Source organism: Haemaphysalis longicornis, unplaced genomic scaffold, assembly GCF_048455015.1.
Source record: "Haemaphysalis longicornis isolate Haplotype H1 unplaced genomic scaffold, Haemaphysalis longicornis Haplotype H1 scaffold_14, whole genome shotgun sequence".
NCBI lineage: Eukaryota > Metazoa > Arthropoda > Arachnida > Ixodida > Ixodidae > Haemaphysalis > Haemaphysalis longicornis.
In genome coordinates, this window is record NW_027526245.1 from 61319781 (window position 1) to 61345221 (window position 25441).

Below are 25441 nucleotides of genomic sequence, written 5' to 3' on the forward strand. Positions count from 1 at the left end.
CATATTGCTTATGCGGATATTGTCTGAAAATACGTATTTATAGCGGCATGAAAGGCCAGAAAGACTTTAGCTCTACAAAAAACAGCAATGCGGTTTTCAATCCTGCTCATAGGCGCTTACTTTATGGCAGAAATTCACTACACGTAAGTACATAGATTTCCTAAACGTTGCACCATCGTCATTGTTCTCAGTGGCACAAAAATTGCTATTTAAGGCCGAGTTTTTCTTAATTACTCTCCACTTTCAAAATAAAAGCGTTTTTAACGATGTACACCTTGTTACGTCTATTTTCACTTTAATGATGAAAGGTTACGACTGGATCAGTCGATTTCGATATCACATGTCAAAAGCGTTATGTGATCTTATTTTGAGGAAGGTTTTATGTAATATATATATTTGGCGGACACGTATCATAGACACTAGAAGATTCCATTTGTTGCATATTTTATTAGGGTTGAAAAAACCCATAAGAATGCATTAATGCATTAAAAAGAAACGCGATGACTACCAAGGCTTTTGCTAATCTTGGAACCTCGGTAATAGAACAAAATTGCAATTTCTTGAGCATTATGCGCTTTCCATTTCCATGGGAAACAGCGGACAATGCCCCATGTTGGTCACAGCCAACCATACACAACAACGGGGGCGACGACGAGGACGAAGGAGGGAATGGTGGGTGGCCTACGCAGGCTTTGTCTTCGTCGCTTCTAAATAATGTAAATAGATTGTTCGCATTTTTCATCTACCATGGTTCGTCTCATCTCTGTCCTAGCGCAACGTAACATTTTGGTAAGGGTGCTGGTTACATCCCTGTCTCGGTGCGAGTTTCACCCCGTCTCGGCTCAGAAAGCAGTCTCATCCTGGCCCTTTAGTCGCGTCGCCCCGCCCCAGCCCAGGCGAGCAATGGACGTGCCCATTCACCAGCCCAGTGTCCCCTGCCCGTGACCCGCGAGAGCAGAGAGCCTGTCCAATCGTGATCTGACGAGAATCCGACGACGTTTCCCCGCCCAGAGCTCCAGTAAGTCTCCGGGGGCTTCGGAAACTGCTTGTCGTCGGCGGGAACTGCTGTTCCGGGCCGGTGCTCACCACGACAACCATGATCATCCCTGTGGGCAGGGACTTCAACGTGTATTCTCATCTCGTATTTCATTCTCGTCACCATCTTCTACATACCACGGCCTCGACCAGGACGGTGGTGCTCGACCGGGAGGGTTATGTCACGGGAAATAGCGGACCCAATGCGGTCATAGCCCACCATCCACAACAACGGAGGACGACGAGGACAAGGAGTTTCTTGTTGACAGACTACGCGGGCTGTGTCTTCGCCGCTTGTAAATAATGTAAATAAATTTTTCGCTTTTCTCACCTACCATGGTTCGTCTCATATCTCTCCTCCCGCCATGTTACAATATTCCGTGTTTTCTGCAAGTGGTTGCTTAAAAAATTCAGTGACCTTAGCTTGGCGGAGTCTTAGGAAGTCACAAAAAAAAACACTCTTGTAAGTGATTTGCGGTTGAGCACACTTTCTTCCCAATCAGTTAAAAGAAATGTGGAAGGAGTGTAGCTTTATTCTAGTTGACAAACTTCCGGCGGTCCGTTTCCTTCCGGCAAAGTAGGTATCTGTCTGCATAACATGCCAAACCAGACAGCTCGACTATGGAAGACTGAGAACAGCTCGCTTTGCCCTGTGTAAGAGAGTTAACACATTTATTGAGTCCTGTGGTTTACTGGTGCGTGGTGGCCGACGGATTACGTTGGCGGCGAGGGTGGCAGTCCTAGTAATTATGAGGGTATGGCCTTTGATGTCCGAACTGCCCAGCGCTGCCTCCAACTGCTCACCACTGCTTACATGCGGGGAACAGTGATGGAATGCTCACATAAAGAGGGAAAGTGTGGCCGGGGCGCTAGAAAGGCGGCAATTAAGTGAGGGATACTGAGCGCTGTAGATGCTGTGTAGTACTACCCGGCAAAAGAAGGTATTGGTTTACAGGAGACGCCAAAAGCTTTCCTAATAGTTTGTGAGCCCTGAATAGGCGGGGAGCTCATGACGGCGGGCGAAGCAATAATGCACCACAATTTCGTGAAAGGTGATGAGTGGGTCTCTAGGGGATCGGGTACTGTGGTAGGGGGTGAAGCTAGCCCCGTCACGGATAGTGAGTCGTCGTGCCACATCATGTGCTGCCTCGTTCCCTCGCAGACAGTCTCCGCCGGTGTTTGAGTGAGCTTGACCGGAGAGGACGGGGGATTTTCGAGGAGAATTTTGGATGCCACGGTAGAAATAGACCCACTGGCGAAATTTTGAATGACAGCTTTTAATCTTTGAATACAATTGTTGCAGTAGGCCAGGTTGCTAACGCAAGTGCATTTCGGCTCCTCCATCGTCGCTGGGGATATGCGCACAGGCAGATAGGCAATGCGAGGGGTTACCCCGACTGAGGATGGCCGCTCGAGCGTAGTCATCGTAGTGGCGGTATTCTGCCGTGTCACCGTACATAATGGGTTGGGAGATAGGCAGTTTCTTCGCCAGTGCTCGTGGTCGCTCCTCACTGAGACCTCTGTGGTAGTCGCGGTTCATTTTCTTTGGAAGGGGACGAATACGTTGACAACCGCAAATGGCCCTTGAGATGTGGACCTTCAGGCTGGGGAGTTTCGGGGGAATTTGCAATGCTACTGTGTATTCGTTCACTGGGGGTTGTTAAGTTTGTCCACGTTCGCATGGGTGACGCGGAGGTAGAGTAGGGATTATGTAATCCGCTGATGACCACTATCTTTACGAGTCGTAGCCTCTACTATTTGTTGAGTCCATAATTATAACCGGAAATTCGTTTAAGTAGTCCAACAGTTTTATTTAAATGGGAACGCAATTTTCAGAGGCATTTCTTCTTGCCTTGGTTGTGTTGTATTACGAGCCCTAGCGTTCAGCGCTGGTAGCACTTAGCTCTCGCAATCACCTAGTGGGAGGTGCCTAGCCGTAGGGCAGGCACCTCGCCGATCAGGCGACGATCTGTGAAATCTGCATTATTTTGGGGGCTTCGCGATTCAAATTAAGATGATAGAAGGAGCAATCCACATTCGGCGTGTCAGCATGCCCGGCCAACCAGAAGAGCTTCTTCAGCATCCATTTGGCCCTGTAGGCAAGCTGCGTGAAATGTTTGTGCCTGCGTTAAATGTTTGTTCAAGCCGTTCTGGAATATTAGGAGATTGGCCAAATTGAAGCGGAGGGGTTACTGTACTGCCCCTCCGCCCTGATAGAGGGCGTATACTGAAAGGAGGCCGTAGATAGGGTGGCATGAAAGCAGGGCATATAATGTTTGATTTAAAATCTCCTACTTGAACAAACACCGTGCGTGCCGCGAGGAACACCCGCGGGCACTTGCAGGTACGTTCCCCTGGGGCCATCGATTCTAGGCCGCCAATGATGGCGACGTGCGAGTGGTGATCAAGTGCTTATTTTCTGAGGTCCAGAGCCAATATTGCGGCTCTATCGTGATTGGTGAAGGTGTTAATATGTCTCCAAATAATTGCGGCAGGATGTTTCGGGTGGGTAACCAGGGCCTGAAAATAATCGTGGCATGTGTAGAGTATCCGTAGACATCAGGTGGAGTGTGAGGCGAGAGAGGATGATGGGATCTATTGATGTACCTATGCATGAGGTGAGTTAGATGGGTGTAAGGTGATCAATGGTAAGAGGCTTCCCAGGCTTCGGAATGAGGGTGACGTGGGCGTGCGTCCAGGTCTGGGTGAGAAATCCAAGCAACCAGATGTGGTTAAAATAGTCGGTAAGAACCAATATGCAGGCGCCGTCCAGGTTACGCAGCATTTGGGTGGTTACTTAATCCTGCGCCGGCGCTGATCCGGGGCGCAGAGCCAGGATGGCACTGCGTGCCTTTTGTGTAATATTGTCACGAAGACAAAGATGACGCAGTTGCCTTGAAGGAAAAAGAAGTTTATTGGAGCGCACTTGTGCCCCCCAACGACTCAAAAAATAAACAGGCGGGGAAGGAGCAGTCAACAACGTGGCATTCGTAGGCGAGTGTCGGCGAATCGAAGGCCGTGGCGTCTGCTCTGCGGGCATCTATCTTTCGGCGTGAGTGTTTCTCTAACCGTCGAATTACGTCGAGAACACAGTAGATAAAAGGCTATTCTAGGCTAGTCTCGTTAAGGCGAAACATTCTCTCTATCAAATAAGATAATCCGCAGGACATAAGATTTCACTCGCGGGAGAAATAACGCATCCTGTTGCAGCCGGGCGTAATAGCAAAAACGTAAAAAACTAATCTAATAAATGGCTCGCGGCAGCCCCCCCCCCTCTAAGAGTGCCTCGAGCCGCTGCTCAAATAAAACGACAGCCCAAACAAAAAATAGTCTGTCATCTTGCGTAGTAAGGTTTTGGGCGAACCACGTGGACGACTTCTGGCCGCGTGAGTCGCCATAATGTTCCGGAATCCCATCGGGGATCACCTCGTAGGCAAATTCTTCAATGCGTCCCAGAATCTGGTGTGGTCTGAAATAATATCGTAGAAGCTTCTCACTAAGTCCGCGTCATCAGGCTAAAATCCAAACCTACACACAATTACTTGGGTGGTGCTCGGCGTCTCATCGTCGAAGGTTTTAGCGTTCGGCATCCACCAGCTTCTGTTTCGATGTGCCAACTCGAGCGAGCGGTTTGGCCAACTCCGCACGCTGAAGATATATTTGGATGCTCGTGTTGAGGTAGTCGTGTTCTGCGTGCGGAAGCATGGCGACAAGCATCGTAGTCGGCTGTCTTCCGTCGACAAGCCCGAACGGTATCATCTGCGTAGTTTCCTAGACAGACGTGTTGTAGGCAAACGTTACATACGGTAGGACTTCATCCGAAGTCTTATCTTCAAAGTCAACATATATAGACAGCATATCCGCGATCGTCTTGTTCAGACGTTCCATTAGTCCGCACGTTTGCGGTTGGTACATCATCGTTCTTCGGTGATCTGCGTTGCAAGTAGCGTACGATTCCTTGAAAAAGTTCTGCAATAAAGGGCGCTCCGCGGTGCGGCATTAGAACTTCAGGGGCGCCATGTTGCAGCAAAACTTGGTTTATGAAGAACATCGCGAATTCATCTGCAGCCCCCCTCGCAAGAGTGGGGGTCTCTGCGTAGCGCATCATGTAGTCGGTCGCTACGACAATCCACTTATTGCCGGATCGTGACGTAGGGAACAGGCCCAGAAGGTCCATTCCAATTTGTTGGAAGGGCCTCGATGGGACGGCGATCAGCTGCAGGCGTCCGGCGGATTTCGTCGGAGCATTTCCGCTCTGGACGTAGTGTGCGACGTCGGATGTAAGGCGGGGCCTGTAGTAGTTCGCATCGATTTTTCGAGTAGTGCGAACTGTGCCGAGATGTTCGAAACAGGGGTCATTGTGGAAAGCTTCAAAAATTTCGTCACTAAGGTCTGCGGGGTTGACATGTAGATAATTCGTTCTCGTTAGTGTGCCGAAAATCTTCCTCAAGAGGACGGTGTTTTTCAGTCTGAATGTTGGTAAGTTGCGTTGGAAGGCCCTAGGCACGGCTACGTTGCGTCCTTCGAGGTCGTTAATAATGACGCGCTAGTCGGGGTCGGAACTTCTGGGAGGCTATGTCGCTCTTCGCCACAACTCAGAATCATCGGATTCTTGTTGTGGTGGGTCGATGGGGCAGCGGTACAGGCAGCCGGAATCTTAGTGTTTCCTGTCGGATTTAAGGAGGATCGCAACATCGAACTCTTGCAGGTGTAAGCTTCACCGCCCTGGATGGCCACAGGGGCACTTCAAATTGGCGAGCCAACAGCATGCATGGTGGCCTGTCAACACCTTGAGTGGTCTACTATACACGTATGAAGGAAATTCTGAAATGATCCATATAATAGGGAGGCGGTTTCTCAGACGCTGGGTAGTTTTTCTCCTTTTGTGACAAACTGCGGCGGGCAAAGAGGAATACTTTTTCGCAACCGCTTGGATTTTGGATGAGGGTGGCACCAACGCCTATATCACTTGCGTCCATGTGCATTTCGGTTTAGGCATTTTCGTCCGAATGAGTGAGCACGGGCGGGTCTTGCAGGAGTCGTTGGAACTCGTAGAATGCTCTTTGGGCATTTTCTTTGGTTGAAGGGGTGCTATATTTCGTCAGCCGTGTGAGTGGCTCTGCAATCCCTGTGAAGTTAGCGACGAAGCACCGGTAGTATGCGCACAAACCAATAAATCCTCGCACGCCCTTCTTGTCTTTCGGTCTTGAGAAGTTTGCTATGGCTGAAGATTTCGCCGAGTCAGGCAGGACTCTAGAGTCGTTGACTGCATGGCCCAAAAACTTGAGTTCCTCCTACGCTAAGCGGACCTTTTCAGGCTTCACCGTTAACCCCGACGACTGAATAGCCTCGAGTACAGGGTGCTCATCGAGGTGTTCATCAAACAAGGTGTTGCAAGGTGTTCATCGAACGTTCGGGCGAATAGCGCAATGTTTTCGAGGTATCCAAAAAAGGCGTGCACTTAAGGTCAGCCAGCACGGTGTCCATGACTCTTTGAAACATTTCTGGTGCAGTGCACAGCCCGAACGGGATCACCTTGAACTCGTAAACGCCATGGAGTGTTATGAATGCAGTCTTCTCTCCGACTTTCTCATCGTCTTCTAGTTACCAATAGCCTATATTTATATCCATCGATTAGAAGTATGTCGCGTAGCAGAGGTGGCCGCGGGCGTCGTCGATTTGTAGCAGGGGTTTCACGTCCTTTTTGCGATTTTGTTCAGCCAGCGGTAGCCAACGTAAAACCTCAATGTGCCGTCTTTTTCGCTCGCCGAGTACGACCGGCGCAGACCACGGGCTTTTCGAAGGCTGTATAATCTCGTCACGCAGCATGTCTTCGACTTGTGTCCAGATAGCTTCCCGCTCGTGGAATACAATCGGGACGGTGACTGGCAAGTGGGTAGGGCTCCATCTGAGGTTTCTGTACGGTGCTTCGCTAGATGTGTCTGACGTAATTTTGAGTTCGTAGAAAAACACTCGCAGTCGCGCCGCACTAAAGCTAATAATTTGTTCCGTTCTTCTAGCAGTAGCGCCTTATTAACGTCAAAGGGATGTGGAAGCATGAAGGTATCTTTGCGTGCGCGTTCGAAGTCGGCGACCGCGATAACGTCACTTGCATCTTGCGTGTCTTCGAGGAGCGCAATTGCAGCACCCTTGTTTAAATGCTGGTACTCTTTGGTGAAATTAGTGACCTAAACGTGGGATTGGCGTTGCTCAAAGCGCGCAATTCCTCTTCCGATAGAGACACCACGGTAGAATATCAACACTTGGTCACTCTACGACAGTGTCGAACTTACGATGAGCATCTTCACAGCAGACGATTATCATCAAATGTGCGTGAGGTGTCAGGGTGGCATGATCATCTGCACTCCTTACAGCAGCACGGTCTTCAGGGTTCGATTCGAGCGTCCTGGAGCGATCGGGTGAAAAAGGTATCGGTTTGGTGTGTAGATCAAATACTGCAGCATTTTGAGAAAACAAAATCCATTCCAAGAATAACGTCACGGGAGCAGTTAGGCAAAAGGACGGATGCGGCATGGTACGTGGTGCTGTCTACCTACGCGTGATGCGCACGTTTCGCGTGATGTTACGTGATGCCGTCCTGCTGTGCGTATGTGGGGACCGTTCCATCTGGTCTGAACTTTCCTCACCTTAGACGCGAATGATCCGCTCATTACTGAGCAGTCGGCTCCTGTGTCTGTGAGGGCGACTACATTAAAGCCGTCGATGGACAACGGAACATCTAACGCCACCTTTCTCGAGTTCAGGGTGTGTCGATGTGTGATATCTCGGCTTGTGCGTGCTAATAGTTGGGAACTATGCGTCGTCGTTGTCCTCTTCTAAGCCGCAGGCTCGGTTATGTCGGGCGCGCGTCGCGCCGTGTTGCTGTCTTAGTATTTGCGAGTAGTTCTCGCGAGTCAGGTAAGGGTTAGATGGGGTCCTCGGGCTGAGGGCATGTCGTAGATCGCGGCCTTCACCCAATCGTTGCCTCGTTGGATAATTTTCATTTTCCAACCATCCTGCAAATTTATCTGCGGAAGTGACTGCTTTTAGTTTCCCCTACGTGGGCTTGGCGACCTACCACACGTGAAGCTCGCATTGCTTCGACCGCTTGGCGATCGGTATGGGTAGGGCGACGGCGAACGGCTGAAGCGTGCTGCGTCTCTGTTGGTGGTGGTCTGGTATTCCTGGATCTCAGTAGGGCGGCGGCCAGATAGGGTCGTGGTGCGTCGACAGACCCTCGCAATCCCAGCGACCAAAGATGTGGTGGGCCTCTTTCCAGTGGTAACACAGGGGGCGATTATCGATGGTTCGCTATACGTCAGTGTTCCTCGGCGTGGGTCGGCCGGGAGACAGTGGACGGAGTGCGGCCGGGCCTCTTGAAGAAAATACCTCTTGAAGGAAAAATATCAGCGTCAAGATCAGTATTTGCTGTCCCTCTATACAATGGGAGCTGTTGGGTGCACCAGTGGGGAAAAAGAGAGAGCAAGCTTTGTCTAGTAGCTCTTCAATTGCACGCGTGATATTTTGTTTGCCCCTTGTAAGCCGATGAGTCTGCTCAATCATACCACGAGTAGGGTCAAAGGAATGCCTCGGGGGTTACCAAATGCGCTTTATTCCGAGTATTACGCTTAATTTGATTACGTGTTATACCGGTGACCTTAGGTTAGTTGGGCAGCGTACCGCCAATTGCCGCGTTTAGGCGGGAAAGTAGGGAGCGAAGTTTTCCTGCTGTGCTTTTGCTTGCACCATCTGGGTTGTATACGGAGGTAGGCAGCCCACAAATGCTGTAGATGAGAATCAACCATATACGAAGAAATTTCCGGATCAAGCGCACTACTTGGGTGGCCAGCATCATTAAAAATTTTTGAAGTGAAGTGTTCAATCCTGAGGAACTAACATAAGAGATACTGATAGTTTGGCGTACTCGCCTGAAGTTTGCGGAATTTGGCAAATAGGTTTGCCGTTGGCGCCGCCGAACGACGCTGCCTACTGTCACGTCCGCTTGAAATTATACATAAAGGACCCCCTCCTTATGAGTCGGTTGTGGAGGTCCAACAAGCGTGTTTTTCGTGATAAGTAAGCTTTACATCGGGTTATAAGACACGGTACACACTATTGCCTTTTTGGGTTGGAATCGAGGGGTCAGACTCTATAGTACGGCGATGCGCCTGAATCTGTTACCAGAGAATCCTGAACTTTTGACTACAAGGGGGTATCTCCAGGGTGTATGTGGTCCGTTACAATCGCCTAGTATGATAAGCGCATGGGGTACTAACATCTGTTTAAGAATTTAGAAGAGGAGATTAAATCTATGCCTTATTACCTTTAAATGCTGCACAAGTTGAGGGTGTAGAGGTTATCAGCGTTTCTTGTTCTCTTGAAGAGAGTCACCAGACCGTGGAAAACAGCGATGTTATCGTCCTGTGTGCGTTCCGCAACGATGTTTGTAATGATCAGAGGTCCAACTAGAATCTCGCGCCAGACGTACGACTCGCTCCGTTGCACGTTGTCAGCACTTGTATTTCCGGCACGTAAACAAGACCACATACGAGACTAGCGAATCGTTCTCAGGACTTAGCACACCCACCCGGGCAGTTCGGCACAACACAAGTCTCTGGAGATTGTCCTCGCGGCGTCTCACCAAACCCCAGTCCCGGCTCGGATGTCAGCGTCGGTGACCGGCCGAGACTGCTGAGGGGGCGGAGTTCCTCGGGCCTACGCCGCGAGGCAAGCGGGCACCAGGACTGTTTGAGCGCACCTCCGGAACAAGGACGAGAGGTACGCCGTGTCTTCTCGCCGGCCTGGAGGTCCAAGACGCAGGCCCGAACCACTGATCGAGCAGCCTCGTTTTCTTCCTCTTCCCACAGCCTGATCCAGCCATCTGAACGTCCTAGGGGTTGGCCACACACGCTTTCCGTTCACCTTACCACAATGTTACGATGGAGTAGTTTGACTCCTGTGAGGTTGCCGTTACGCTGAACGGCCTTATAGCCAGGGAGCTTTACTAGCGGACTCACTTCTTGTGACGTGATTACCTTAGTGCGGCGGGGTTCCGTTGTCTGAGTTAGAAATTGCTGGGCTTGTCATTTTTAGCAATACCCTGTGCACTTCCACTGCCATACCCGAATAGGTCACGGGTCGATGTGATTCACCGGCGAGGTAATAATTATAAATACGAGGGCCGGAATAGGATTGGAGAGGGTATTAGTTCGGTAGACGAGCTCTTAGCCGCAGTTGCGCAATTAGAGGCGTAGGGCCTCTAAAGTTCGTTGACATTGGATATGCCGGCTTGCAGGGCTTGTTGAATACTCGCTCATTCTGTTTTTTTCTGCGTCAGCACCTGTTTCCGGAGACCTCAACTTCAGTCATTTGGTTTTGGACTTGCTCGTCTCGTGTTAGGGCAGATACAGAGGAGGGTGTGTCGTCTGAAACCACCTTGTACTTACTGGGGTAGGCGTGGGAGAAGCCAAGTCCTCCTGCTTGGAGCGTTTTACCGCCTTGCGTGCTTGGTTTCCCTGTCCTACAGCCGCCTTATCTCGGTGGAGGAGGGATGTTTCTGCCTGGATAGCATTGAGTTCCCGAAGGATATTCAGTGACGAACCAAGTGGAGGGAAGGAGAGATTGACTAGCAGCGGGCAGGGGCTTCCAGGCAGCTGACCCAATGGTCCGGGGTAGCCTGTTGTCCAGCTGGCGGGGCGTCCTATGTTTGGCGTGAAGTCTTTGTGGTTGGTCGGCTGTTGGCTTGATGGCAAATCCCTTGAGGTGTCCGTGGCGGTCAGGGCGTCTGGTTTCCAGTAGCGGTAGGTATTGTTGTCTACCACTTTGTCCTTGAGGTCAAGGCGGGAACATCTGTTAGGAAGATTTCGGCGTATGTAGGTGCCCGCCGTGGGGGTTTACATCTACGTGGGCAGTGAGCCCATCCGGTGATGTGGGGGCCTTCATAAAGAGTAGATAGTGGGGAGCATTCGTGTGAATCGGGGGGAGGGGGGTTTCCAGCGCCGTAACGGGGGTGGCGTGGGGTGTCCTGAGGATTAGAGCACACATGTGGTCGGTTTCCAGGGGAAAGGCAGGCATAGCACGCTCCTATCTTGTGGCAAAACGGTTGCATCGGTAGAGCAAAGACCAATATTGAATCCAATAGGTGCCTTTCGGACCATCAAACAATATTTGGGCCATGTTTGGCGAGTTCAGCCGTCTAGCCCCCATAATGGGGAGGTCCGGATCGTAGCTACATCGGCTGTCGAACACTTCGTCGGCCGTGTCATGTTCGGAAATATAAATTTATAGCCCTGACAATGACTTTGGCCGGAGCTGGCCAAGCACAACGAAGTGCCAAGCCCAAGCAATGCAAATCACGAGTGGCCAAGGTTTGTCCTACATGGGCAAAATCTCCACCGCCAATATTGGCTGGTATATGAGAGAGGTGACAACGCTACAAATGGCCAAGCTCTGGAAGGCCAATATTGAAAAATGGCTTGCAAAGCATATTGCATTGATGATGGCTATGCCAGGACGCCATGGTGTTTCTATGCAGTTCTATGCTTTCCGGCTTATCATTAAGGCCGACGCACACTTTACTATTTGTCTTCGGGTTTGATTTCTGCTTCATGCAAGCCATTACTCAAAAATATGTAATGAATAAAACGTGCGTTACATGGTTTGTGTAGGATCGCATGTATAAAACACAAATCAATCCGCCACGCTACTCGTAAAAGAGGCACTCGCATTATACTGCAAGCATGAAATGACGGACGTTTCTTGAATAAAGTTTTAATAATTTGGGGTTACGGCCTTTTTCGAGCTTACGCATGTTAGCACATGTCTGCGCATAGTAACTTGAAAAAATTTTTGTCTTAGGTCAATCAGCAGATATTTCAGATAAACTCGGATATGACATAACTCATTTTAGAAGCACCAAATCCGATTTCAACGAGCCTACGCACGCAAAAATGAAAATGAATTTAAAAGGACCACACTTGGTTGCTAAGATGTGTTTCTACCACAATTGTTTCGGGTGTCGACGTATTCTCAGCAGTTGCATAACGGCACTGAGCACAAGAAACAAATTGCATCAACATTGGGAAGCAATCACGTAACTTCTCAGCAAGATGCACAATAGCACACCGGCACTCCTTGACTACTTTTTCATTATACAAGTCACATCTATTAGCTACAAGAAACATGACTGAGAGGGCAAGAACAGGAAATCAGGCTGTTCAGTAAAAAGTTAATCACGAAAGGAGAACATAAATGAAATAGACAAAAATGAAAAGGCTTATAAAGCGCGAATGAAACCAAGCTTTCCATAGCTGCTTGAGATGCTTACAAAACAGAAGCATTCAGAAAAAGAGATCTTGTTCTATTATAATGGATCATTCTTGCATCATAATAATGTGTATTTCAACAGAACTGTTGTAGGGAATTTCAGATTAGGGAGAGATATTCCAATTGCTGCATCTTCCACTGGGGCACGTGAAATACCTTTACGTTGTATCCCCTGTACTACTTAACAAAAGCTTTCATGTATATGTGAAATGCACGCTGATTACTAAATATGCAACCTAGCACCCTCCTTACGCATGCACGTCTGGAAGTATTGATCGTAACTTTGCAGCTTGTTAACACTCGCTCTCAAGCATAAAACGTACTGCACCTATTTAAATATTTATTCAGAGTACCCTTAAAGGCCCTCTAGACGAGGGTATTACATGGGGCGGCAAGACGTCAACGTACAAAAATAGAAGCCGCATTATAACCAGTAATTAGCTGTAACGAAGGGAAGAAACCATAAATACAACCTACAGCCATACCGCGCTGTAGAATCGTTAAACAATCAGATAAATTGGGAACATAGCGCCCAAGAGCTGCATAATTTGCTTGACACGTTTTCGACCATATGTTTGGCTGAAAATGAAAACAATTTTACGTAAAAACAAAGAAAACAAAACATAACAAGTGGCAGCGTATTCAGAAATAGCCTGCAGCAATGGCAAGAACAACGAATGCAAGCTGCTACTACACTTTATGATATAGCTAAAATCTACAAAAAAAATTGTTAATGGCCGTGGTGTGAAGTTCTGAAAGAATTTATTCGGATCTTTTTCGGTGGCGACATATGATGGCAAGTCCAACAATGGCGCGCGGTATGAATGATTGTCCGGAACTAAGTGAATCACACTGTGGGTGTTTAACTTTGCCTAGGAAAGAGGAAAGAGAGCAGAGTGGCTTTCTTAAAAACTTTCATGCAGTGATGGGTGGTTATATAAGCTTGAGAAAAAGCGATAAACGCGCGTTTGCGCGTTTGCAGCGAAATTCAGCACGGTTTTTTAAGTTACTGACGCTGGAAAACGAAGAATAATCAGAGTAAATGAACCAAGCAGCATGGTTTTTCAGGAAATTAATATTTCTTAGGATGTAGGCTCGATGTGGGTCCCAAATGGCGCTAGCATACTCTAATTTAAAGCGAATTGCAGTGATGAAATCAGTTTTTAACTGTGTTGGAGCCTGTTTTAAATTGCGTTTTAGCAACCCATGCGAACGGTTAGTGCTTGCAGGAGCAAGTTCGACGTAATGCTACCATGGTAGATCCTTCTGAATGTGAAGGCCAAGGTACCTGTAGGAAGATGTGAACAGAAGCCGCTCATTATTCAAGGAGTAAAAAATGGGAATACGGTTAGTAGCGTTAGTAAAGAACATCAACTTAGTTTTAGTAACGTTAAGCTACATAAGCCAAGATGAAAACCAGAGGTTATTTTGTCCAGATCAGATTGCAAGGTTTAACGGTCGAAATCACAGGAAATGGTACGATATATTACCCAGTCATCTGCAAACAGTCTAACTTGATAAGGCGCAGAGTTTAGAATATCGTTCACATTAACAAAGAAAAGCAGAGGACAAAGGACTCTTCCCTGGGGGACTCCAGAGGTCATCGGAACAGAGGAAGAATTTACATTCATAGCGAAGGTGAATTGCAACCTGGAGGATATGAAAGCGTTAATCCATCTAAGAACATCCGAATGAAGGTTACCTTGTGCTTGTTTTACCTTGTTACCTTGTTACCTTGAAGGTTACCTTGTGCTGGGGTGAAGAACGGGGTCGAAAGCTCTAACGATGAAAAAAATAGGATCGACATGGTAACCGGCATCCATGGATTTGTAAAGATCCTCAGCAAACCGGCAAGTTGTGTGCCACAGGAGTTACCCTTACGAAAACACTGCTGTCAATTAGAAATGATGCTATGTTTTTCCAAAAAGTTTATGATTTGACTGTGTAAGACATTCTCCAAGAGTCTACATAGGGTACTATGGTTTACATATGGTTACGGAAATGGGCCTCTAATTAGGCCTGGGAAGAGCGGTCGCCGGATTTGAAGAAACGAACAACCTTAGCTGTTAGCCGTTTTTCAGGTACAGTTCCGGTAGACAGCGATTGTGAAAACAGAGCACTTGAGAAGGGACTGATGCTCAATGATATGAATTAAAGGATTTCATTATTCAAGGAAATATTGCCGGATGTCGTAGAAATTTTAATTTTCTGCAAATGGCACAAAATATCCGCTTCACTTATAGTAATTGCCGGCATTGTTGTAACATATGAACTATTTAAAATTGGAGCGGATGGAACATTTTATCTTGTAAAAACACAAAAAAAGCTTGATTTAGCAACTACGCGCTTTCATATTCAAAGACTCAAACGCGGTTGTTATCGTTTAAGATAATGTATATGGATTACTTTTAGGGTGTACAACGCGCCAGAACCTGTAGTTTATTCGCAAAGATCGATGGGAAATCATGGCTAAAAATGAAGGCGTGTAGATTTCAGTAGGGATTGATGTCCTCCCTCGCATATGTTTTATTTATCCCAAGAATGTACATTAACATTTTCAAATGCCGGCTTTCAAAAACGCTGTTTTAATTGCTCAAACGCTTTTTTTGTTGCTAGTACGGAGTATATTTATCAATTGAACCAATAAGTTTACTTTTTAACAGCAGCCGGTTTTCTTCAGTCGTGCGGTGGAGATGCCCATCTATAAATTGGTCGTTGAAAGAAGATAATGTTAAGCTCATACCATCAAAGGTGCCTGGGTGGTTATCCCACGTGATAATTTTGTTAGTCGGCATTCTTTCTACACTGGGCGCATCAAGTTTCCAGTAATAATACTACGGTCAAAAATATCATCAAGAATATTTTATTTTTGAGCAAGCATCGTGCGCGTTCGTTAAAATAAATCAGGAAGAGTACAAGATGTTATCCAGCAGCGTTTAGGGAAGGTGATGAATTGCGTTAGTGAAACGTATAGACAAGTCTGCAAAAATGTGTGCGCCTGAGTATCATTGTGTGAAACGGTCTGATCATTGCAGTTTATAGCAGGAAAATTGAAATCCCCAAAAATGATAAGGGTGACATTAGCAAACAGGGTATAAATATCGCTTATAACACGGGAAAATTCGTTCGTAACAAGGAGCCCATATCAAGAGGGCAGTAAAAGACGGCAATAATAACATGATTACCAGGAGACTTGAGGGAAAAAAACACGCATTCAAGAAAAGTGCATATTGCAATAGGTATAACAGGAAGATTGCTTTTGCCGGCAATAAGGATGCCAGCGCCCCTTCGGTGGCACTAGATTTCGTGTATATCGCTTATCGCAAGAGTTGCGCGTCTGATTGCCACATGCCGCGGGTTCCAGTTCGACAGAAAGCCCGCTTTCAGTGCTGGGCACCGTCAGTTCTACTCAACTCGGCATCGGCGGTTTTTTTAAGCGGCGGCCGCGGCGGCCGCTGATCTGATAAGCGGTCCAATATCATGCGCCAGTTTTTGCCCGGCCGCTCCTCGCTACTCCTCCTCGCCGCTGCCACTGGCCCGATGGCAGCTTCTTCATGCTAGAAGGGTGGCTTTCCCGCACGACCTGGAACTCAAGATGGCGAATGGACGCGCAACTCTGCTCCCCTAGGGGAGCTATATACAGGAACTCTAGGTGGCACCGATCACAGCGAGAGAAGTTAAATTGTGATGCGCAAAAAAAATATTTTTATCACTGACAGTGTCATCGAGCCAAATTTTAGTTAATATTACAGATATTACTGATGAAGAATCAATAAGTGAAGAAAGAGGGATGGTTTTTTAAAGAATGAAATATTGCCGCGAACCATGTATGGGCTTGCCTATTGATTGTTTTTACTGCCGGGCCACGCCCGGCTGTGTTATCTGCGTTCCAAACAAAGCGCGTCTTCCATTCTTTATTTTTATGCCGCACGGGCTATCACATTCAGATAAGCAAACTGTTTCGCCCTAACGTCGATAGCCTAGAATAATCGTCTGTGATCTACAATGTCCTGGATGTGAATCGACGGTTCCAGAAACACTCGCGCCGAAAGATAAAAAAACTCCCCCCACCTCCCCGAAGGGAATTGTGCGGAAAGGCGAATGCATTGGGTGCACCGATGAGTGCGCTGCGGCAAGCAGTAACGGAGAGAGGCGTGCGCTCCACTGCATTTATATACATTTCACGAGCGCAGCGAGCGGAGAGAGGGTACGCGGAGAGGAGAGAGAGACCCACGCAACACGCCCGCCCCGCGCGCGAGCTCTCTCTCCCGCCGAGCTCCGCGATGCGAGCGACCCCACACGCCCGAGCGCGCTCCTCCTCTCCACTCACTCTCCGCTACTCCGCCCGAGCTCCGCGATGCGAGCGCCCTCACACGCCCGCGCGCGCTCATCCTTTCCCCTTGCCCTCCGCTACTCCCGCCCGAGCTACCACCTGCTCCGGTTGCTAGGCGCACCACAGCTGTTGCTAGGGGCGAGGAGGAGCGCAGAGAGATAACACCTGCGGGCGCACGCCGACGGAGCACGACAACCCCCGACTAAGAAATGCATTCGCATTTAAAAGTGTGCAGAGCAGACGCCTCGGCATTCGATTCTGCGACGCTCGCCAACGCAAGCCACTTTGTTGACCGCTGCTTCGCCGCCTCTGTATTCTTTTGAGTTGTTAGGGGAGTACAAGTTCACTCAAATAAAATTGTTTCTCCTTCAAGACAACTGCGTCGTCCTTGGCTTCGTGAAAATATGTGAAGGAAACATTGTAACCGCTGGGAGGAAACGACGTCATTAACTGGTTTTTCTTATGGGTGAAACCATCACGGGTGTATTTCAATAGCATTTATTCTGGCAGCACAATCATTAACAGTGTCCCACACGTAAAGATCTTTATTAAAGCAAAGCTTTTTACCTCTACCCCCCAGGGTTCTTTCGCGACCGTTGGTGTCAACAGAAAACTCCCGCGAACAAATACAATAAGTTACTGGCACCGCCGGGAATGAAACCTGGAACTGATAGAGTAACAAAGCCAGAGCCCGTTGTCTTACCGATTTAGCCACGAGCCCTAGCGGAGCCGGGGAAGACAGGTGGTGCACTCACGAAGCACATCTACGGGTTTACCCCCTGCATTGTCGCTGAATGCCACGTGATAGCGTCGCTCGGCCTCTCGCGCCGCTGTGCGCTCCGCCGACGGCACGTCTAGCGGGCCTGTGCGCGCCTTGCGTGTGTGCTAGGAGTTACACAAATTAAAAGAAGCTCACACCAACGCATGGCATCTCCATTCTAGCACGCCAATGTATTAAAGCCTGTGGCCTCCAGTGTTCACGTAAAAAATCACAGCTCCTTGTCGTCCGCCCTCACGCCAAACGACACATCAAGGAACACACTCAAATATTCCTTGAAGGCCAGGCAACCACTCCAAGCCCCAGTATCAAGAACCTGGGCCTATATCTCCAGGCCAACACCAACAGTGACGTATCTTTAAAGCGCCTCAAACACACCATCAACCAAATCATACACATGATAAGGCGAGTTGCCACCAAGAAGCGAGGTCTTAAGGAATCCAATCCCTTTCGATTATTTCAAGTTTTGTGCTCTTGGGAATCACTTACGTCAACCCCCAGTCTTCTTGTTGGGAAAGAGCACGTAAAGATACTTTATAAAATGACTATAAAGGTGGTTGAGCAGGCCATTGGTCTTCCTATGAGTGGGTTCATAGAGAGGCTGCTTAGCACGGGGCTTAAAAATATGGTGGAAGAACTTAGACAGGGCCATCTTTCTAACCACGGGTCCAAATGAGCATAATTGCGGCTGGTCGCCGCATATTTCCACAGATTGGCTGGGCAGCCCAGAATGTCACTCCACGCTTGATGTACTCCCGGAATCTTGGCGACAAGAACTAAAGATGCTCCTTTTGCTTAGACATATGAATGCCTCACATGACGAGGGCGCCGACAAGCACGGGTTCAAGCGCTCAACACCACCTTCGCTGGGGATCACGCAGTTATCTACACAGAAGCCTCCCAACATCGATCGAAGCAGTACGCCATCATCTTGGCTACCTCAACCACCAACCTCCTTGCGTGTGTCTCACTCAAGCCCAAGGCATGACGGCAGAAAAAGAGGCAGCCAACGCCTTGCCTCTCATACAACCAGGATTTCAGAAGGTAGTCACTGATTCCCAACCAGACTACTGGAATTACAAGCCGGTTTGGCGTCATGACCTGCACTGCGTGTGCTAAAAAACCACTCCCCAAACGGTTCTATTCTGCTCATCTGGACAACCGCTCACGTTTTCATGGAGGGAAACGAATACGCCCACTAACAAGCATGCGCTTTTACCCCCCGTTCTATGGAGCTGCACGAGGACAGTCGCCCGCTTGTTTTGTTCAGGGACATTACCCGGCATTATCGGCTTCAGATACCGAGCCTACCTTCGCCTTACCCTGACCATTCCAGAGAACAACAAACTACCCTACGTCTCATACAACCCAGCTCCTTCCCACACCCGAAGCGTCTTCACTTAATGAACTCGAATCGCTGCGATGCTAAATGTAAATTTTGCTCAGAGGTACGAACACTCCGCCACCTAATAAGGGTATGCGACGTTCCAATGAGCACCCTCCTCTCTTTCCGTCAACTACCCAACAACAGCAATGGTAGATGCTGATGTCCGGCCCCTCTAAGCCTGAACAGCTTCAGCTGGTGGACAAGGCACAGGCTGCGCGGACTGCGAATGGGCTCCTTTGAAGAAGGAGCCACTCCCCTGGGCCGCACTAAGGGCCATTCAGAAATCTGAACACAGGTATTTCCTCCTCTGCATCCTCCTTCTGCTACCCCTCCGCCATCTCTACGGTTGATCTCGTCACCTCCGTCCGCAGCGGAAAAGACGGAGGAGTAATATATTCAAACAACGGGTTTGACCTTCATTTCAATTTATAAAAAAAGAGATTCCACTCATGTGCTGCACCAATACAAATTAAGCTACCACCGTTCATGCATCATGCATTGATTTAACCTTCCCAAGAATATCTATTTGAAGTAAAAAAGGATGAGGTTAAGTGCATTTCACTTCTCTCTGGTTTTGCTGTTTCTAGAGCGCCGTGTGTTAATTTAAGTGACGTCACAGGGGTAATCGTTGTGGGTACCGTATACAGCTTTGCTTTCCAAATACTTTCACAGGGTGGATAAGCACAAATTTTTTATAACCAGCTTATGGCGTATTCGGTTGGGCGTTTACGAGCACTCTGGAGGGCTCTGAAAAGCGGCCGCGAATTTGGTTGATAGAATTCCAGTGCCCGAACTACCCTCGGTAGGTTCTTTCGGAGCGTCAGCCTCGGACTCGGAGCGCTCCCGACCACTCTGACTTCAAGTGACACGTGGCGCGATCTGGCCGGGAGGACGGCTCACGTGACAAAAACGCGGCTGCTTACACGGCGGCTTCCCGCGCTGGCTCCACGGCGGCGCTACAGGCGCGCTGCTCCGAATACGCCATTAGTAAAAACCAGACGGCAGCGGTCTCCTTCTTAGGCTGCAGATTTCTTGAATTGGGCCAGCTTGCATTGTTTATCGCGAACGGAGAAGGAGTAATCGCGTGAAATGCTGAACTGCGTGTTTCTTTTATTATTTTGGGTCCTTTGTTGAGAAGCGTTTCAACTTTTCTATCACTAAATAATTTGACTATGATAAGTCTCTTTTGAACACAATAGCGTTATTCGGCTCATTGTTCGATTTCCCCGTGGCTCATATCCGTCCACTATCACCCGTGCTCATCAGGCGTCCACGGAAATACGCATCTGTTGCCATCCGGAAGCTACGCTCAGGCAGCAAGATTCCAGGACTCCGCTGAAACTGTAATGTGGCGCAACGACAACTTCAGTTCCAAAAGAAGGGCAATAATACAACGTCGGAAACGAAAGAAAAGATACTCGTTATTAGCAGATGTCACGCCTGCCTGGTGAAGTTTCTTCTACGCCCAGTCGGTGTTAAAATGGTCGGCAGACACGGTCTCCAGCGGTGCCCGCAACTTACGCCATCACACCAAAGCGTGTTTCCACCAGAAGATCAAAAAATATATTTTCGGGTAATTCATACGCCGACGCTACACGCGGGCTACAAATCATGCCGTACTGGAAGTGTCCAGAATAAATTAAACCACTTCAGTATCCATAACGTGCGCCGATTAAAAACCGATTAAAAAGGGCGAATAAAAACCCCCGTTTCTAGTCTTTCTTTTGGATGACCCTGGGTTCTCGTGAAGCATATGTCGGAAATGAAGTCATGGCTTACGAAAATGCTGCGTTCGAAGCATTTCGGAGTATTGCTATAGGGCAGGATATCTTAGTATCCAAACGTGGTTGTCTCTTTAACTTTTTGTCTTGTAGAAATAGACCAACTATGTCAGCTCCAGCAACTGATTCAACTATCATGCCTAGCTTTAACGAGCAAAAGTCTTCAACAAAACCTTCGGTTATATCCCATGGTTCAGATGGTTGCTTACCGTCAAACCCAAAGAAAACAACACTGGAACTCCCAGACCGATTTTGTAGGTCGTCGATATTAACTTGTAAGGCAAAAAAAGTTTCTTCATGGTCTGTTTGGGTTAGCCACTAGCATCAGTTTGCATCATAAATGCATAGCCTGTACCCGAGTTTTAAGCTGTTCCACATTGTTTTGAATGACAATGTGTTGGAGTAAAATCTTATTTACGGATTCGAGGAGTGAAGCATTGCAATTTTCTAGACATTGTTTGACTGCGTCAATTACGAAGTTTGAATTTTTTCTTGGTGTTTGGTCATTTGTCCAGGCCTTTCCTCGACGTCACCGTCAACTAACAAAAGGGCACTGAGGTATGACGCTGTGCTCCGAACAACTTCTTGTCAAATACTCTGTTTAGGGCAGCATTAACTTGTCTCGTTCAAGAGAAAACAGAGTAGAATTTCACTGAAATTGTTCTTGGCACTATGAGGGTCACAAAAGGTGATATAATAAATGTCAGGAATATAGAGAAATCAACAGGAGTGCGGTTCAGCGTAATTTTTTTTGTGACGGTTGTAGTCACCCAAAAACTTCATCGCAACGGACAGAAGTTTCGAGCCTTCCACTTTTCATGATCACAGATTTTATTTTATAACAACGCGGGTTCATGAACAATCGGGCGCATTGTATACACTTTGGTCTGGAGCTCCCAAACTTTAATGTTTTTTCGCCCACCTTTGCCAGCCCTGCGCTAAATTAGGAGCCCTGCGATATGTATGCATTATGTTATTAAGAGGTAAAAACATACAGCTCCGATGCCCAGCTACACTAATAACGTAACTTACGTGGTACTAAGACGGTAGTGTGTGCGACAAGGTACGCTTATGCTGTCGCCGTCTCTCACTTCTCTCTGGCAAAAACGCCAAATGCGAACTAAACCGACGAAGGGGAACCCAGGCAGTGCACTACTTTGTTGCTCGGTAACATCTTTTCGCATCTCCCGAAAAGAACGCAAGGAAAGCCTCATTAACAATCACCGCCTCATGGCGCAAGCTTAATGGACCCGAAACTGTCAGACTGCACACGTCTCGCTTCAAAGCTAGGTAACGGGCAAGATTCCGTCAAGTGAGCTTGCAGTGGGAGCACCGCAGCATCCCAAGAAAAACAAAGCGGAAAAGAAGGTTACTAGAATCGCCGTCACTCAAATAGAAGCACAGTATGTGAAGGCTTAATTCCTTGAAAGAATCAACAACGCTACGCAGCACTCGAGCGCACTAAGCGTCATAAGTGACAGCTCAAGTATAAATGAAAGGAGTTAGTGACTCACATATTTGTGACTCAATAAGTTGGTGAGTCATGTCAAACCACCTCAATAAGGAAACGTCGGTATTCCACCAACCCCATATACTTAAAATACCGTAACCGACTCTAAAATACACGTCACAGACACCGACAGGAGCACTACACAGGTTGAATTTCCATCAACGAGACATAATGGCCCGTCACAGCGATCAGTCTATCTCCGAAGCCACGGGAACAAAGAAAGCGCGGAGAGAGAGAGAGAGTGGAGGGAGGGAGAAACCCCTTTTATTTGAAACTGGTTTCTAGGTGGGGGAGTAGTGTTGGCCCAGCGGGTTAAAGCAAGCAGCCCAGATGACGCCATTTCTTTAGAAGGAGACGACGGAGAAGGAAAAAACTGTATTCAAACGCAACATCAAGTGTCGAGAACGACCCTGGCCAGGTTCACTAACGCCAACTCATTCGTAAACTGGTCCAAAGCTAGCCAAGTCCGCCATGTTGAAAGGAGAGCGTGTGGAATGTGTGGGGACTGAATTGCTTTGACGCAGAGCGGAGGCACGAATGACAAACGCCTACACAACGTGTAATACAGTGTCGTTCGTTATATCAAACACGCTGATCTTTAGTTTAAACTTGCCTTGTTTTTTGGCACGGTACTGTGGCCCTTTCGGCAACTACTTTTTGCTGCGTTGTTGATTGTTCACCCCGCCAACGGGCGTGTTTATACACGCCAGGCGCACGGCGTACACTTGGCCGTGTCGGCTTTTATCACTTGTGTAAAGCTTGGCCTCCTATGTGATTTCTGTGACCCTACGCCTCGTCAAAGTGTATTCGATGCCCAATCAATCTATTAGCTGATGGACCGATGGGTGGCCGATAGCCCGAAAGTTAATGGGGTCCCATGGGCTTTTAAAACATTAACAATCGGTCGCTGCCACTTGGAAGATCATACTTGCGTACTTCCGGGTACGTCCTGGGATGGGGTGATAATGTCGATAATGGGGTGATAATGTTAGCGGTATGCTGCACTCAGACGTAGTCTTCTTGGTTCGCCACAAATGAGCTTCCACCTTTATTGCGTCGGTGAGGGTTGCCTGGGATAGTCATGCCACGGCCAGGGCACCTTGAGGAGGTAGGAGAATTTTGATATTAGTTTCCGATTTTTCAGAATTTCTTTGTTCTCTGACTGCGTCTCCCAAGCTTAAGCCTGCTGAGGAGGAAGCGGACATGAATGGCTTTAGAGACATTCAATCAAGGAATAGAAGACGAGGATCGGAAAGTAAACCCTTTCATCTTCGGCGAAATCAGTTGTTCACAGATTAGAGATCGAGTGCCAGAGCATCCGGCCCCTTCAGTGCCACAGACGGACAGGCGTCCGCGCGCGACCTGTGCGTGTGTGTCTGTGCGTGCGTGCGTTCGTGCATGAGCGTGTGTGTGCGTGTGTGTGGGGGGTGTGTGTGCGTCTGTTAGTGGTTGTGTGTCTGCGTGAGTGCGTGTGCCTGTGTGTGCTTGCGTCTGTGTGCGTGCGTGTTTTATTGTGTGTGTGTGTGTCCGCGCGTGCGTGCGTGTGTGTGTTTGTGCGTGTATGTGTGTGTGTGCGCGTGTGTGTGCGTGCGTGCGTGCGTGCATCAGTAGTCAAACCGCCACAAGATATCGCCGTTTGTGACACTGAGATTCTTCCCTTTGTGTCCTCCCCAGTTGGCCTAGCCTATACCTATGTGTACAATAAAACAGTCTTTAAGTGAACCACACACTGTTCAGGTCGTTAATTGGAGACCTGCACGCCCGGATTGGCCGTTCATTAAAGTTATCCGAAGTCAAGTGGGAACTTGGTAATATTTCAAAACATATCACGTCTTCAGTTTCTGAGATGTTTTTACAAGCAAGACACAGTACACCGCAAGCAGCTTCGCACGCGGCGGCCACTGAGTCGGTTACTTGCGGCGAGCAGACTTTCTGGAGTATGCTTCGACCGGACGTACTTTCTGCGCCGTTGCCTGAGAAGCTGCACAAAGGCAGGACTTACGGCCGGTGTCTGATGGTTTCCCAGCCGGGTCGAGCATTCTTCATGAAAGGGTGATGATGATGCTTAGTGGCTTCCCCTTTGTAACTGGGTGGAGTTGCACAGCGGCCTTAGACACAACGCCAGTGTACAATCATCTCGCCAAAAAAATACAAACAAAATAAATAAGAAAAATTATGTCGGAATGAAAAAAAGATACTTTTACAAAATTTTTGTTCTAGACTGACTTTTTTGTTCGCATGTCTTCCAAGATTATTCTCTGCTCTTTTGCCACCAACATTCTAACCTTCTGTTACTAGCCTCTACTGCTGTCCAATTCACTTTTCCGCTAACCTTAAAGCCAAGGGCTTCCGGAAGCTGGATGGCTCCATCACTGAGGACTGCACGGATACTTTTGCACTCCGTTACAATATGTCGCATTGTTTCTGGCTCATTTCCGCAGCCTGCGCATAGTTCTTCCTGTACCGGCTCACGGGGATAAGCGTTTTTATCCGCACGCAACCCCCCCCCCCGAGCTTCAAAAAGCAATGCACTCCCTTTGGTATTATTATCGAATAATATTTCCCTTGTGATCTCCTGCTTCCCGATCCTGTAGATATCTGAGGACTTCTTCGCATCCATCCTCTTTTTCCAGGTCGTTGTCTCTGTTTCTTTCACTTCATTTTTTATTGCCGTGTTCGTTTCCCCTGCACTTCCAGGTTTCATATACTTTGTCCTGGGCCTTCTGGTTCTTTTCCTCCATTGTGTGTCCACGCTTTTCATGTAAAGATACAGTCACACATTGGCCGCCCATCTCTGATCATCCATATTTTTTAGTCGTGATTCAAAACATATTTTGCTCTGGGCTTCTCTCACTTCGAAGGATGCCCATCCCATGTCTGCCGCCACTGCCTCATTTGTTGTTTTACTGTGTGCTCCTAATACCAATCGACCTACGGCCCTCTGATTTACTTCTAGCCCTGATTGAATCTCTGATTTGACACACACTACTGCGTTTGAAAAGGTGAGTGCTGGTACCATTACTCCCTTTCACATTCCTCTTACTACTTCTTATCTCTTATATCCCCACAGTGCTCTGTGTTTCATGCTAGAGGCGTGTCTTCTGCCTTTCATTCTTAAATGCTACTCATAAGTTTTTAGATACGCCTGACCTTCGTTTAACCATATGCCCAGATATTTGTATTCCGTTACCCACGGTATTTCTGCTTTTTGAACGAATACCGACTCGTTACGGGCGTTGTAATTAAAAACTAGAACTCCCGACTTTGCGGTGCTAAACTCTAACCCCAGTTG

At 48.1% G+C, this 25441-nt stretch overlaps 1 long non-coding RNA gene across 1 annotated transcript in view; it reads left to right on the forward strand.

Moving 5' to 3' along the window:
• The window catches only part of LOC144165126 (uncharacterized), a 101922-nt gene continuing 76481 nt past the window's right edge, over nt 1–25441 (forward strand). Inside the window, exon 1 of the long non-coding RNA XR_013321378.1 lies at nt 1–143. This is a non-coding gene — a long non-coding RNA (uncharacterized LOC144165126). The remainder of the gene's footprint in view (nt 144–25441) is intronic.